This window comes from Struthio camelus, chromosome 4 (genome assembly GCF_040807025.1).
Source record: "Struthio camelus isolate bStrCam1 chromosome 4, bStrCam1.hap1, whole genome shotgun sequence".
Classification (NCBI taxonomy): domain Eukaryota; kingdom Metazoa; phylum Chordata; class Aves; order Struthioniformes; family Struthionidae; genus Struthio; species Struthio camelus.
This window is the reverse complement of record NC_090945.1, coordinates 30,705,641-30,721,887: the sequence shown is the minus strand read 5'-3', so window position 1 is coordinate 30,721,887 and position 16,247 is coordinate 30,705,641. Positions and strand designations below refer to the sequence as shown.

At 37.5% G+C, this 16,247-nt stretch overlaps 1 long non-coding RNA gene across 1 annotated transcript; it reads right to left on the bottom strand.

Moving 5' to 3' along the window:
• Positions 1 to 274: 274 nt before the first annotated feature.
• On the bottom strand, positions 275 to 4,237 carry LOC138067081 (uncharacterized). The gene is made up of 3 exons (XR_011140738.1): positions 4,124 to 4,237; positions 1,295 to 1,343; positions 275 to 354 (listed from the first exon to the last, which is right to left on the bottom strand). It is a non-coding gene; the product is annotated as an uncharacterized lncRNA (long non-coding RNA).
• Between the last annotated feature and the right edge of the window lie 12,010 nt (positions 4,238 to 16,247).

Genomic DNA, 16,247 nt, shown 5'->3' with positions numbered 1-16,247 from the left:
AAGAGGCCAGGACTGATTTAGTTGCCATTGTGTGAAAGGAGAAGTCAAAAGACAACACAGACAACAAGCGGAAAACTTCAGAAGACCTCAGACTGAGAAGACTGAGTGCTGTGACGCTGAGAGAGTAACAAAAGAGTGAGCTTTCTGACACATCCCCACCTCCTGGAAGTAACACAATCAATCAGCTCTGGCTAATTGCTTAGATAAAATTAGATAAGAGAATTTCAGAAAGTATTTTTGCAGGTAAACCTTGAAGTTGGGAAAGGAGGGAATAGCAGCCTTCACAAAATTGCTTCCATTTCGCCAGTCATCCTGATGGTGGCACTCTTCACTCTTCAATCCAGTTGCCCACACCTGCCACGTAACGAACAATGAACAGGGTAGATTTAACGTTCAGAAATTAGTAATTTGAAGAATAGCTTCCCTCATTTTTCTACATGCCTGGCTCAAAAACAGCTACAAAAATGTACTATTTTTAAAAACAATGAATTTTAATAATGACAGGATCACATCATGTCATTCTACTCTCAAAGGTTCTCTAATCTAAAAGGACTTCTCTTCACTTTCTCTATATTTTTCTCCTCATACTGTGAATGGCTTAGAGGACTATTTTTCCTACCCAGTACTTTTATTTGATTTTTTTCACTCTCATTTTCATTAAGCTAAAATGTTTCTGCAATATTCATGAATTCAGCAGCAGCCCAGGAGTGGGTGTAGGGTGTTGTTTTGGTACTGTTCCTCCTGCTGGGCCCCCCACTCAAGTAGAGAGTTGCAGAACCACATTTTAGAATTTAATGGGCCCTAAGGTTTTTGTTTTGTTTTGTTTTGTTTGAGGGCTTTTTTTGTGGGTGGAACCTGCTGGTTGTGTTCTTCTACTTTATACCTGTGCCTGAAGGAAGAATTGTTCTGAACGTGATGGGGTTTTACTGGTTCTTGCATTTCTATATTAATACTTACCCATGTTAGGTCAAAACTACCATTGATATATAGAGGTCAAAAATTTGTCAACAATTCTGAGAGGATAGTCCCAAACTGCTATCAGAAGATTGGAAACTACATATGTACATGCTCCCATTTACATGGTGGAAGTGACTATAGTGAAAACCACATAAATGTTGGAATCTCTCAGATAAATTAATCCCCCTCTCGGACAGCAGTTCTTTTCATTCCTGTACAAATCCTTGCTCAGATTAGCCAAACAGCTCCCAAACAGCTCCTCTTGTAAAATGATTCACATTAAACAGATACAACCAGCCCAAGTATGACTAGACATGTATTTAAGCCTATGACAAACCTGATAATGTCATCGCATTTCTCTCCTCTCCTCTTCTCTTCTCTCTTCTCTAACACAGAAAAATAAAAGGGGAAAATTAGAGTAGTTGCCTTCATTTGATGGCAGTATTCAAAAGCCTCCCTCAGGTTTAGAGAGCAGTTGTGTTAGCTGTGCAAACAATGAAGAAGAAAGGAAACCTTGATCCAGCAGGTTTACAATCTTAACAGGTGCAAAAGAGGGATAGGAAATACACATACAATGTGCAAGTAAATAAAGAGAGGGAAGAACTGGTATAACTATTAATTACATGTTGCTGGTGTTTCTTTCACTTAATGTTAGAGAGAGAATAATGCTTAATTAGCTTAATTAGCAAAAAGAAATAAGAAAAGGAAGGCAATTACAGCTACAGCCTATCACTTCCCTCAGCGTGATTAACAGCTAGAATTTTGTAGGCCTTAGGGCAGAGGTGAGTCTTGAGGAAGTCTTTGAAAGAGATATCATTTTTAGAGATCATATCAAGAAAAAAAAATCACACTTTTAAGTCATCTCCTGCACAAGTAATATAGCCAAAGAAAAATGACAGTATTAGAGATATTTATCAGTCGGAACAGTATTACATCTGTAAATACTGTTTCCAGTAAATTTGGTATCTAAAACCTTAGGGAATATAAGAATGCTTATGATAGAAAATGGTGAGAAGTAAAGGCAGGTGAATATTACCAAGCACAAAAAAAATCTTTTTTACAATATTTTGTTAGACGAACCACTAGCATGAGAACAAAGAAAGCCAATCAAGAAAGACGACTTGGAAAAAGTAGCTTATAGGATTAAAAATCACTCAAAAATTAATTTTAAGAATACTGAAGAAGGAGAGGACATGCAACTTTATCAGAAAGCAGCCAGTGCAGCAAGAAAAGATTTAGTTTGATGGGCAAAATCCAATCTGAGCAAAGGAAAGGATGAGGGACAAATTCAAGGCAAGAGTGAGATGGTAAAAAGGAGGAAAGAGATTGAGTGATGGACTGAATGGACCTCAATGTTTTCTTTAACATCAGGGACAGGGTCCTTATGCCTCAGGTTAGGAACAGAAAGAACTCCACACTGCCAGTGTGAACAGAAGCACACAGGAGGTTTAAGGCCAAAGGAAGACTTCGAAACAGTAAATCTGTTAATCAGCATGAAGTGTTGTGCTCTCCCTGTGTGGTAGGATGCTACAGAACGGATGAAAATCCAGCAGGGATTGTGCAAAGTATGTTAAGGATAGGAGTGTGCTTGCTTAGCTTGTTTTAATTTTTCCTTTCCATATTCTTCTCTTATTGTTTTCTGAAAGCCAGTTTGACAGTAGGAAGGTTAGGCTCTATCCTGCTGTCATGAAGGTACGTTGAAGGCGTTCAGGCTGCATTCTGTTAGAAGGACTACATGTCTTGTTTTTGGAAATAAGTTATCATAGCTTTCAGAGACACAAAATGCAGCTGCTGGACTGATTTCTGATGAGAGAGAATGGGTCTCACATGGCTTCCTGATGAAAGGCAGGGTTCCTTCTTCCACTCATTGGTAGGTGGCAAAAGAGCAAAGGTAAACACTATCTATCTGGGCTGCTACCAATTTGATCTAATATGTAAAATATATTTTTAAAAGTTTCCTCTACAGCACTTTTCATTGCTTTTCATGTGCTGAAATAATATATGCTAATAACAGTATATACAGTTAATAGTTTCTCATCTAAATGTTATTTTAACAAATAATGATTATTCTAGCTGTCCTTGATGTGCCTAAGAACAAGGCAATGACCTTTTTTAAAATAATTCTTAGGCTGTATTCTAAATACAGTTTTAAATAGATGTACAGAGAACAGCCATTTCCTCATTTCCAGATGAAACTAATAACGCTGCTGCCATCCTCTGCTTTTCATTTATGTACACTCATCTTACACTCCTGCTCATCTCCCCCTGCTTTTGCCTGTGCATGTTTTTGAAGAATGAAATGGCAGAAAAGTCTGTAATCAGTGTCAAATATTACTGAATTATCTAGAAGCAGGTAACACGGTGGTGTGTGTGGCCAGCAGCAGAAATGATACAATTGTCTAGGAGGCTGGTAACACACAAGGCAGCTAGAGATTACTTATATAGTCTCTTGACGGTATCCAGCTGTACTATTTGCAGAACACCTATTGTGTTTGCCTTTGTGTGTGTGTGCATGTGCGTGTGGCTGGTTAGCTAAGAACAAAGACCGTTACATATTAAAACAGAAAAAAAGTAGTCTAATCCCACTTCAGAAGATGTTTCTTCACTTTACTAAACAAGAATATGGTTCACCAGTCTTGGCCAAGCTGTTTCAGGATATCCTGGAGTGGCGTAACAGGACTGTGAGAAAGTGTAACTTGAGATTTGCAGTCCAGAAGCATATAAAAATAACATGCATAGTACCTGTCTCTGGCCACGCATAGCTATGTTGGATTCTCTGAGTCCCTTATTTGCCTGAGAAATGTAATTGCACACACACACACACACACACACACACACACACACACACACACACACACACACAGAATATCCTCTTTCTATTTATCTCACAAACTATAGGAGAAGTATTGACATGCAATACGCTGTACTAAGAAAATGATAAAGAATATCCTCTCTTTTGGCTGAAGTGTATCCTCATGAAAACTACCCAGCCTTAGTTCAACCTGATCACTGTAAAAGATTACCAAGGAGAGATTTCTAGAGTCAGAACAACGTAAAGTGAACATAAAGATGTAATTTTCGTGGGAAAATGTAAGGGTCTTTTTTCTTTTTTAATCTGGGTTCTGTAGCAGATGGAAACAGTGATTGCTGATACTTAGTTACTCACCTTTCCAGTAGATGGTAGTACAGATGTGCTTAAAAGAATATTGCATTTGGGACTGAAATAAACAGTATGTAGATATTTTCAAATACTGAATATGGAGGAATTTTTAGTCGAATCAGTTTTTGAAACTAAGTCATGTGAAACTGCCATCTGGAAAAAAAATGAATATTGTGATCTTTTATATTCTAGCTACTAATCTTCAGCAAGCAACTAAAAGTTCTATTTTGATAGAAAATTATGGTTGAAATGCAAATACCGCTAAGTGAAAGACAGAGCTCTCTATAAACTATTGATACTCATAATTACGTACTGTTTTAAAATCTGAGCGATGGCACATGATAGTCCCATTGAATCTGAAAGTCTATAGCTGTATTAGTCCATGATGTAAGCTGCCTGTCTTCATTTTGTTAGCCAGGCTTGACTTAACTATACTGGTAGTGACAGACAGAAAAATCCTTTGTACCACCAGCTTTACCAATGCAAAAATTTTCCCTTGCAGATTTGTTATGCTTGTGTGTGCTGATTTTTTCAGCAATAACTGTAGGCATATAATAACAAATGTAATGTTCTAAATATACTAAGAAACTAAAAGCCGTATGAGTTGGAGATCATTTTTAGAATAACAATTTTATTTGTTGCAAGTTTTCAAACAGTTAAAAAAATTTTTTTAGAATATTATAACTCTAATTTATTTTTTTAAATTTAACAGAAGAATGACTGAAGAAAAGGAAGAGGAGTAGATTACAATTTATCTGATAATCAAAACTCAGAATATATTAAAGCAATTTTAAATATTATATAAATACAAAAAAAATCAGATGTCAAAAAATTGCCTGTTGTTTAGCACATAGATTTCTAAATTCTTCCTGACAGGGAAAATATTAATGTATAGTCTGCATATAACTCCAGAACATTTTCATAATATATATCTAAACATAACTTCCTTAGGTTGTTTTTTGCTATCCTTATTGTTCCTGGTTCATTTCAGGTTTATGTAAATGTTATTAGATACACTAAAGGTTGTTTACAATAAACCTCCATGGGCTTTCTGAACGCTGTTATTACCAGAGACAACTGGTGTAAGTCAGTATTGCCATACCACTACCTTTGAAGCACTACAGCATTATTTTAAAACCCTAATTAAGGAATTATATTTAAATTTAAGACTTGCAAGGCAGGCAGGAGAAGGTGTAAAAACATCGATTTTCTGTTTTATTGGTGTTGTCTGATACATCATAACGACTGCAACTAAAACTCTTAAGCAGAATTTACACCTGAGGGAAAAGCAGGTGGTTCAGTTTAAATGAAATACAAAAAAAGCAAGACTGGTAGCACAGTAGAGGGGGAATAATTATCTAGAAGACTATGCATGCTGCTCCCTAAATCATTTCCTGGTGAAAATAGTAGAGATATGGCAATAAAAGCAACTGGATGATGTCAAAAGAAAAATTGTCTTGACAAATGAAGAAGACTTTAAATGGGAGTTTTCTCTGACCTAGAATATAAGGGAAGGTTATGCTAATATATTAAGGCACAGGCCTTTACTAATGGCTGAGCTGTAGACAAGAGAGTACAGCTCAAGACAGGAAACGTAAAAGGTTGGCAATCACTTTTTTGTACTTATCTCTCCCTGAGTGTCTGAGAAACGTTCATTCTCCTGCTCTAGGTTATCTTATTATAAATATTCTTATTACCAATGTTGTCTGATACAAATGTTCCAAACAGTGATCTCAGAGAGGAATGTAGGAGCACCTGGCACAAGGAGGACAAATTTCTTCAGTTTTCAAATTAAGGATAGAAATTATCCTGTTTAAGTCATGTTATTCTCATGAACAGTAATCTGTTTGCCTGTCTTTGCATTTTTTCCTAAATGTGTAGTTTTCTGAAATAGTACAATTAAAGCTAGAATTTGGCCCTGAATTGTTCTGCTAGTATTTTTTTCCCACTGAACAATGAACTGAAAAAATATTAATCTTTTTAAAGCACCTTGAAGCCCATTGCTCTTTTCAACTAATGAACTAATGAACTAAAGGAGCCCGAGTTGCCTCAGGGATGACATGATTTCTTAAGCTTGTCAAACCCATCGCAAGGAGCCTTTCTAAAGCCTGAAGGACATGCATCATAATGTATAAAATTTGTCATAGTATATCATTACCTTTTGGAAGCCTTATTACAACAATTATGGATGATTAAGCCACATTTACCAAAAAAAAAAAAAAAAAAGAAAGAAAGAAAGAAAGAAAGGCAGTTCCAAGTTCCATGACCAAAATACAACTAATGAAACTGAACTTCCTACGTCCTTGGTTCTCTTTATTGTCTAGTTTGCTGTGATAGTAAATGAAATCTTGACCAAATGTTTTCCTGATACAAAGGTTTTCATAAGAGGCCGGCAGTGTGGATTCTTTAGTGTCCAGTATTGTGCTTATGCAAGACTATGTGCATTTCCCCTCTGTAGGCTGTCTATCGCTAGAAATAATTATTATAGGGTAATTATTCCTGAGACCTCTACCTTCTACCAAATCTGGCTGCAATGAACCGTGCAGAAGCTATCAAAGTTATTGGGGGATGTGGGAAGGACACAGACGGGCACACAGATGCGTTTTGAAAGGTACATAATTGCAATCTGATGGCAACCATAGGAAACAAGGCTGAAAAAAGGAACTGACATTCAACCTTTGCTATTTTATTTACAGTCCTGAGTGTCTCCTCTCTCACTTATTTCCATTTCAGACTGAAAACAAGAGTGACCATGACTTTGTAGACTAATGAATGCAACTCTCACCTGGAACGGGAAAGGGAAGGACAGTTTGGTCCAAGGAGCAAAACCAGACTTACCACGTTTTCACAGAAATGTCAAATACAGACATGCACTCTTCTCTGGTCTCCAAAGATCTCATGTTCTCGGTTGTAAGCAGTCCAGTTTCAACAGGAATATAAAAAGGTAGATGAGCCTCTGGGCTAGTGTTTCAGGCAGACTCTGGAAAGATGAGCAATATGGATTTGAAATCTTCAGCACGAGGAGGAGACAGCTCTCTAGTCTCTAACTACTCAGATAATATGTAAAAAGTGCATTAGCTTTATATCCTGCAGCCATCCATACTCGGTATGATAACCATTTCGAATCTCAAACAAACGTGCTTAACTGTCCCTTTGCACTGTAGGTTTCCTGTTGTGTTTTTGGTTGTTATTGTTTTTTAATTGTATCTAAGCCTAAGATAAATTTGATGCCTGTCTACACTGTATTTTGGAGCACCAGGCAGCAATCTCTAAACCCACAGTGACCAAACCAACGACAATAAAGCTTCATCACCTCAGCCATAATAAGCTGAGACAAAGTGCTGCACTAATAGAGCCCTGATGCTTTCAGGACAAACCAGTAGCTCTGCACAGCACTGCACTGCAGTGCACCGTTTGGAATGTATCCTTCCTAGGATGCGTAACCTTGCATTTGTAGGAGGAGTTCACAAACTTACTTTGCTTGGCACTATCAGTGACAACACGGATATAACGTCAGTTATCACTCTCACTAGCAGGAAGGGTACAAGTACGACCGTTACCAGTGGAGGCTTCTGTGTCAGCTTGCAGATTCTCATGCAGTTTGGCTAAACTTCAGATAAGCATCCAAACTGAAACAGGCCTCAAACTGCATTTTAAATATTACGTGGACAAAAAGCTGTAATGAATTAATAAAGTAAAGAGGCATGCTAAAAATCTAATCACTGTCAGTAACCTGATAGTGTACTTAAATTTTGCTATATGAACTTTTCAGAGTAAAACTTTGAAGAAAGCCAGGTTCTCTAGAAATTTTCAGTGTAAATTAGCTGTCCCTAATAGACACTGCAATTACCTTCTGTTATAATTAAAGGTCACCTTTTAAACTCTGCCAATTTTTTGATCTTCGTGAATAACCACACTGCCTAGCAGTTGCTAATACAATGCAGTAACTGGTATACAAGAGAGCTATCACAAAAAACATTTTTAAAGTGTTTATGCAAAACAGATCATTGCTCTTCTCCATCTTTTGTACCTTTTTGTAATGAAAATCACTGCCTTAAGTTATTTTGTTAAATAACGTCTTTTATTATCCATGCTTTATGCCATATTTCCTTTTTTGTGATAGCTATTTATCATGGCAAAAGCAAAACAGAGATATACTTCAATGTGGGAGTTTTATTTTTATAGTAGGAGGCTTTAGTGGAGATGGGATTGATACATCAAAGTCTTATCCCGTGATAACAGATGTATTTAAATATTTACCTTCATTTTTGTCCTCTACAGTTAATGCAATATTTCCCTAACATAAGCTGCTGAATGTATTTTCCCCTTTTTTGTTCTTATTAAAATTGTGATTTGAAGATATATTCCTAAAGCTGTGAATAGTTATTAACATTTCTTTAAAGGCTTCGATATTTGAATGGCCAAATTCCAGCCTGAGTAATTACATTCTGCCTACTTAAATTCCCCACACAATTTCAATTAGATAAGTTATTCTTCTACTTTTTATATCCTAAAACTGCTCTGTAGCATTGCCACCACTATTAAACAGCTGCTGAATTTTGCCCCAGAGGTGACGGTACTCATCCCTACATACAGAGCACAATATATAAAACAAACTTTGGTTCTTGCTGGATGATAGTTCTTAAATGTAAGTTTTATGATAGCTAAATGTTATTTTTAAATACTCATGTTTATGGTCATTTTAAGGGTAATGACAATGAAACCTTTTGCACACTGTCCTATTAACACTGCTCTAGGGAATATAGAAGGATTCATCTTCCATACACGTTCAAAGTGCTTCCAGAAACTACCATCTAGGATACCGCACTAAATTACAGGCGTATTGTCATATGGGTATAGGAATGACTCCTCCAAAGACATAAAGCACTGTGGGCTAGATTTTGAAGAGACTTAGAGGCCTAAAGCCTCAGAAAGGAAGCTAATAGCTATGACAGGCATACTGTAGAGGACTCTTCTCTGCATACTTCTGGAAAAACCTTCTAGATCCTTTAAAAAAAAGTATAAACCCAGTTATCTTTGACCGGCTTCCCCTATACACTGTGATCTCAGCCTGGGACTATCCAGTTGCACGCAATTTTGCTGTAACAAACAAATCCTTCTCTTTCTACAGCAGTTAAACTTGTGAGATTCTCTTCCTTGAAGAAATTGGTAAGAGGGGATCTGAAGTAGCAAAGGACACTACCTGCGTCGTTAAGAACAGTTTTAGTGGGGTCTCAGGCTAGCATTGTGCAACACGTTAAAGATTTTTTCATATCCACACCTATATTTCTGCTCTCTACAAGGGAACCTGTTCAGATTACAGTGGTAATTGTAACTTCAAGGTAATCTGTTGCCTGCTGGGAGACTGGGTAGGAAATCCCTCTGTAACTGCACATCAATAATTGAGCCAAATTCCAGAATAGGCTTTTGGATGTAAGCCTTTGTAAATGAAAACATCCCTCCTTTCTTCATAAAAGGTTTCTACAGATAATCTTCAAATAGGCCTGTGACAGGTAGGCCCCCAGCTTAGAAAAACTGTATATAAGCTGAAATGATTTCTGGGGTCAATTAAAAATGCATGCTTATAGAACATGCAAGAGTTGAAGGAATAGTTAAACATTTATAAGTTTGAATCCTGTTGTGGCTCAATAGCGCATCTTTTTGTTTTCCTTCCAGGTGTTTCCTGGAGTAGGTGACATATACTTGGTGAGGTACCTCACAGCAGGCATTTCTCTGTTTCTTTTGTTTCTATTCTTTTGCAGAAGACAATCTATCATTTCAGAGAAAGATAAATACTTTTCATGTCCGCAGTATTTCTTCTTCCTCTTGGGTGAGTGTACAGCTTTCCTCTTTCCTTGATGAACTGATGAGGTTCAGGGCATCACCTGAAAGAGATTCCGCACTTTGAGATTTCTACTCTCTTTTTTTTTTTTTTTATTCCTTCCGAATTGTATTTTTTTCCTAATCTTCAATTTGCATCATTGTGCTTTCCGTAGCTATGAATCCTTCCTCTATCCATTCCAATCTGTTTTTTATATTTATATTTTTATATTCCATTTCAGATAGTGAATCTCTTCTCTTGCTTATCTATCCCCATTCTGTCCCTTTCAGTTCTTTCTCGGCCCCGAGCTTTTCTTAGCCACAGCATTAAGGGAAAAATGCTGCCTAGCAGTCTCTGTGGTCATACTGAGCAGCAGTTCAGGATGCAGACCTGAGTGTGAACATGGCTTTCTTGATTCTTTCTTGGCTTCTTCTGCTTGTGCTGAAGAGCTGAGTAAAAAGAGGGATCAGTCCTCAACCCTAGGTAGCTGCTAAACTGTTCTTCACACCGCCAGTTAAAACAGATGCTGAGAGAGGTAGTGCAGAAAATGCCTGGGCTAAAGTCTTAGTGCAGCATAAGAATCTGGGGCAAATCCGACCAAGTAAGGACAAAGGAGTTTATGACTCAGCACAATATTCAGCTTGTAGCAAAAATCCACAGTCACTAGTAGTTAATTAAGACTATGTCAAGTATCAAAGACCAACTTTTTAAATAAAACTATAATCAAAGCATATCAGAATTCCTCTTAAAAATAGAGGTTGCCAGAATATTTCAGTAGAGCCTTTCTGTCTACCAGTAAGACTGCTCTTGGTATCTTATCGCTTGCACTCACTAGAGGAAGAGCAGCGACAGTGTTGTGCTTCCCGTAGTGTTTCTGCGGCACAGACTGACAGCAGCAGTCCCCTGTGCCGCACGTGCCAGGTTCCAAGAAAAGCTCTGCTCTGGATGTGGACTTTATTAAAACAGCAGATGCTTTCAATATTTGTTTACTACATTTCATAATTTCAAAGACAACACGCTCCGATTTTACGAATTTCCCTGACAAATAACAACTCATTTCCACAGTGCAGCTGCTCTAGTTAAACAAGAACTTTTTTTTTGCCCATAAAGAAGAAAACACACTTAGTAAATGTCAACACTAACGGATACTCACCAATTATGTAAACTGTCCCACTGAGCATCGCATTTCTTAAAATATCACCAAAGTAACAGCTGTATAGGTTAGCCAATGACTGTCATAGCAAAGTCTTATTTTGCAGACAAACTTCCTTGTAGACAATATTTGTTCAAGAAGAGTTTGGAATGTAAATTGTCCCAAAGCAGGGCATTTTACTCTTCCCCAAAATATTTCACTGTTCTTGAGATCATGGTTAGTTTCACTGGAGTTTCTAATTAGTATAACACATGCACTATCAGGCCAGGATGTCAAAGAAAATAACGTTACAGAAGACTCAGACAGAAAACCTGCACTTTTTGGTGTATTAAGAAAGACATTGAAATGTGTTAGTTATTACTGAATACTGAATAATTATATTTGCATTTTACATTCAATTTGATTTTTTAAAATGATAATACTTCAGCACATTTACTGTATGTTACTTAAGAAGCCATTATCCATAGTTTGAAATAATAGAGAAGGCTCCGGATCTCTATCTATAATTTGCCAACATATTCTGCAGATATTTCTAAAAATCTGCCAAAAAAAAAAAAAAAAAAGATTAAAGGAAGAATAATATTCTCCTCCTTACTGCAGGAAAAGAAATCAGCATTTCTTTCCCCTAAGAAAGTTTTAATTTTACAGGAAATGCTCCAGAATCTGATAAAATTTATCTATTCATTCATATTTTAATGATATAATTCTCCAAATGCATCAGATAAATATGCACATCATTAGCATTATTTCCATTCTACATTCATTGATTGAGAGATAAGATACAATATTACACAAAAGCACATCACTGAACACATAAAGTAATCAAAACTACGAAGTTTAGTATTCTGACCTTCAGTCCTAACATACACACACACACATCTATGTATTTTTATACATTTTTTCCATCAATTCTCTCTCAAAAATAGGTCTGGGAGGGAATGAAATGCAAGGACCTGAACCTGAAATGCTTCAAAATTTGAACAAACCAGAGACTTTGATCTAGGTTGTGACTATCACTGTCTATTCAGGATCAGTGACAAGGAATCTATCACTTGCTGTTAACACATTCACAGGAACACTTAAGTGCCTATTTTCATCAAGCTTCATGCTAGTCCCATTCCCTAAACATAAGGCAACTTCTTATTTCCTGTAAAGGAAACTATTGTAAGGCCAGATTACTGATTGTCAGACCTACATGTTTGGTTATCTACTTTTGCATTCGTATCATTATCCAACAAGCGTAACAAATATTTTTGGCTCACAAAATGCTGGTCATTGTCTAGGTGGCCAGTGTGCTAAACACGGTATTATGATTAGCTTAGTTTCATTGTTTTCTCATAATCCTCACATTACTTTTAGACACACGCTAGGTAAGCTCTTATGTATTTGGTCACTGCTTAGGCCAGTGGGGTCCTCAAATCCATATGGGAAGGCTCCAAAGCGGTATGGCAGGATGAACACGAAAAAGTCATTGCTACTAGAGTCAAGCCTAAGCTACAAATCAGTGACCTAAGCTTCTTTAAAGCGTGGAGCTTCTAGATGGCAGTTCTCCAGTACTGGACAGTTATGCTGGACAGGTTTAGCATTTTGCTTACAGTCTTCTCATAATTAAGCTATATCAGTGCCATCTCATGCAAATTGTCTACGTAGGAAAGAAGCCGTTCACATGTGTTGTGTATCCATATATGAATTTCAAAATAAGTTAAGATAATCATGTCACAACATAAGGTGACAGAAGATTCAAGTGGGAGGCCTTGGCAATTTTAACAGGCATCCCTAAATCAACAATATAAATTTTAATGTAGTAATTGTATTACACCAAATAGATGCATTACCGGGACACTGCTTCCAGAGTATTTACAGAGAATGCAAGAGAGAAGTAAAATAATATAAATGCACTTTTATTTTTCCTAACCTCTTTGTTTTACAAATCTTCTGCAAACAGTCTAGCCCAAACAAATCTTTGTTTTTATAATCTACACCACTTCTAAAACCTCTACTGGGCTAGACTTTCCAATTAAAAAAATGATTCTTTATGCAAGTTTCATATGCAATGTTTACTCAGACATTGTGTCATGTTTTCTGCAATGTATGGCTTTGGCATTGCAAGAAAATGAAAACTATTATTTCCAGAATCTTGTTTAAAGCATATTTCTATTGATGATGAAAGGATACACAAAAAACATCTGTTGATTTGCTGCATGACGATGGAGGGGGACTAAAACATCTTATGATACAGCTTGGTGATGCAAGTAGACTAAAAATTTGTTAGCTTTTGCCAGATTCCTTTTTTTTAGGATAGAGACAAGGTGAGGGGAATTTCCTGATTTTTCGCATAATACAAAAGGTTCCAAGACCACCTGTTTTCCTGGTCTTGGTGATGGTACCATGTCACTGGCTGAAAGCAATGCCTACAACAGCAAATACTGCAGTACAACAGGAGCACCACAAGTGGGGCAAAACAGGTGGTGCTGAGAATCCAGCTTTCACCCTGGATGTGCTTTGTGGGGGGGGGGGGGGGAGCTGCTTCAGATGTCCCCTCACCCTGGGACTGAACGTTACTGATGGCTGAAGTGCTGGGCAAGCCCTCGGAAGGTGCACTTTCATTTCACCCCAAAGGAGGTAATTCTCAAACTCTGAGGCTGTTCTGCAGCGTGAACCAGAGCACCATAAGCAGAGATGGATTGGGAGGTTCACCGCCTTTCATCGCTGGAGCGGCATTTGTTTTCAGTGCAGATGAGAATCAGCAAAAATGTATTAGGGAATGTTTGCAAATTGCTTCTTCCAGGTGGGATATGGTCTAAACGATACATTGCTGGTCCTGACCATCAGTGGGGGTTTTGAGCATTCAATGAGGATAATTATTTAATGCACATTGATTGGCAATACTTGCAGATCATTGGTTAGCCACGTCAGTTCACTGCAAAAATTTTCCTTTGCCTCTCTCTCTCCTGAACTGGTAAAATCAGATAAAGAGGAGACACTGTGGTTTCTAAATAACCAGTGATCTGGGATATCAATTCCATGTCTTTTTTATTAAAAGGTACCCCTTCAAATTTAGAAAGCCACAATGGTATCAAGGTTATTCTAATTTTAGTAAGTGATTGAAGAGATTTGTTATTATGCTAAACCGTCAGATTTGGTGACTACTGATTCGATATATGCAAGCACTGATAGATATTAAAAATCAATTGCTTACATTAATTTCATATATGCACAAACTGAAAAAAGGTTATTGTTATTTAGCTCTAGAATCTTGGCACATGGCCATTGTAGCCATTGACCCAGGTTGCTCAGTTTTATACTTAGTTTTGTAAGTACATATATAGTATGTTACACTGCGCTAATATAGTGAGACTATCTTAACCTAATTCAGATCAAAATGGAAATTAAAATTACTTATTAATAAACTGCAGACAGATACTGTGCTTGAGTAATCCTGATCAGTGCAGCCATGGAAATTAATGCTGCCAGATTGCACTACTTTCTTCTAATAGTTTAAAGGGAAAACATCTGATCTCGAATTGTTTGCAATGGATAAAAGGAGCTTGTACAGTAAGGAATCTGACATATTTGTAAACCAGCAATTATGGCACATACCCAGCAATTTGAAATATTTCTGAATTGTTCAGCACATCCCCAAATTGCTCATGTAATGAAAGCACACAAAAATGTTATTATCATTGTTTCTAGTTGTCTTCCATTTCCCACTGGAGACTTTTTTGTCAGCTTAATACATTTTTGTTTGTTTTCAGCTCTTGCTTTATTTGCTTTTGGTCCAGGAATGAAAAACAGCTAATGACACCTTTTCTTTGCCTACACAGACTTCTGCTGTCTAGCAAGACTGGATTAGTCATACAGTGCATGATCTCAGAGTCAGATTGGGCTCTGCTGCTTTATTTATTTATTTATATTTGTTTTGAAGGAGGGAGCTACACAATGGAGTTGCAGAGGCCAGTATCATTTACGCTGTCTGAAGACCACTAATAAATCATCATTTCAAATCTTAAGAATAAACACAATGCAGTCTTCACTGACTGGTTGATTTTTTCCCTCCAGATAAGTGAAGCAACACAACAGAAAGCTGAAGAACCTCTTGCCCAAGGCCCAACAAACAAAACTGGCAGTTTTTTCCAAGAGCTGACAGTGCAAGTCACCAAGGGATTAGGAACGGTAGGTGCGTCTTCAGACTGTCAATCTGAAGCCAGTCCGGGTTGGTAGCGAACATTTAACAGAAGCAACATAAAACAGCTCTCCCTCCCCCCAGCCCCCAAAATGTTATTTTACAGACACTTTGAGCCACGCTGGAGGCATAGAACAGCTGCAGCCCAGCTGAAATAGCTCTCAGGTGATTTTCCTGCCTAATCCGTAAGTGGCGTACAGTTACTTTATTCTCTGTAGCACCCCCACCCCAGCCAGAGACGAGTGGGGACGGCTGCAGCGTCTACGTAATCAGCCGCTGCCAAAATGATGCCTTGGGAACACAGACAGGCTGCTATAAAAGAGAGTGGTTTTCCGGATGCTCTGATTCACATGGGACCAAGCTGGCACAAACTAGAAAGAACTGGGAAGGGGGGAGGAGGGGGGACGCTACCTCAAAAACAAATTAACTAGTACAAAGAATTTTGATGATAGCGCCCAAATGAAAGCTCATGAAGAATTTAAACACGACAACTGTCATAACAACTAAAAGCATTGTTACAACACCAGATAGTCTTCCTAATTTGTCATGGCATCCCTGAGGATAAGCAGGCATTTTGGTTCTCAGTTTTGCGTTTTGTTTGAATGGTATCAACCTGAACATCTAGACGTGAATGCTCAAAATATGAACCTTGTAGAAGGATATCAAGCTCTGCGCACACAAACTGCGGATGCATTTGCCAGTGCAATGCATTGTCATCAGTATCATTATTTAGTTGCCAATAAAACTTCTGCAAACAAGTGTGTCTTACTGTTTAGAAAAGAAAATAAATTACATATAATACTATGAAATTGCAGAGTCTATATAAGCTTATTAAATCATCAGGCCACAGCAAAAGAAAAGGATTATTCTAGTGCCAAACCTAATGATGAAAATAAGTTTTTTAAGGATATCCTTATTAAGGGACAGAAAAAAGTTTAGACAAAATCAGATTATTTGGATCACCAAGACATTG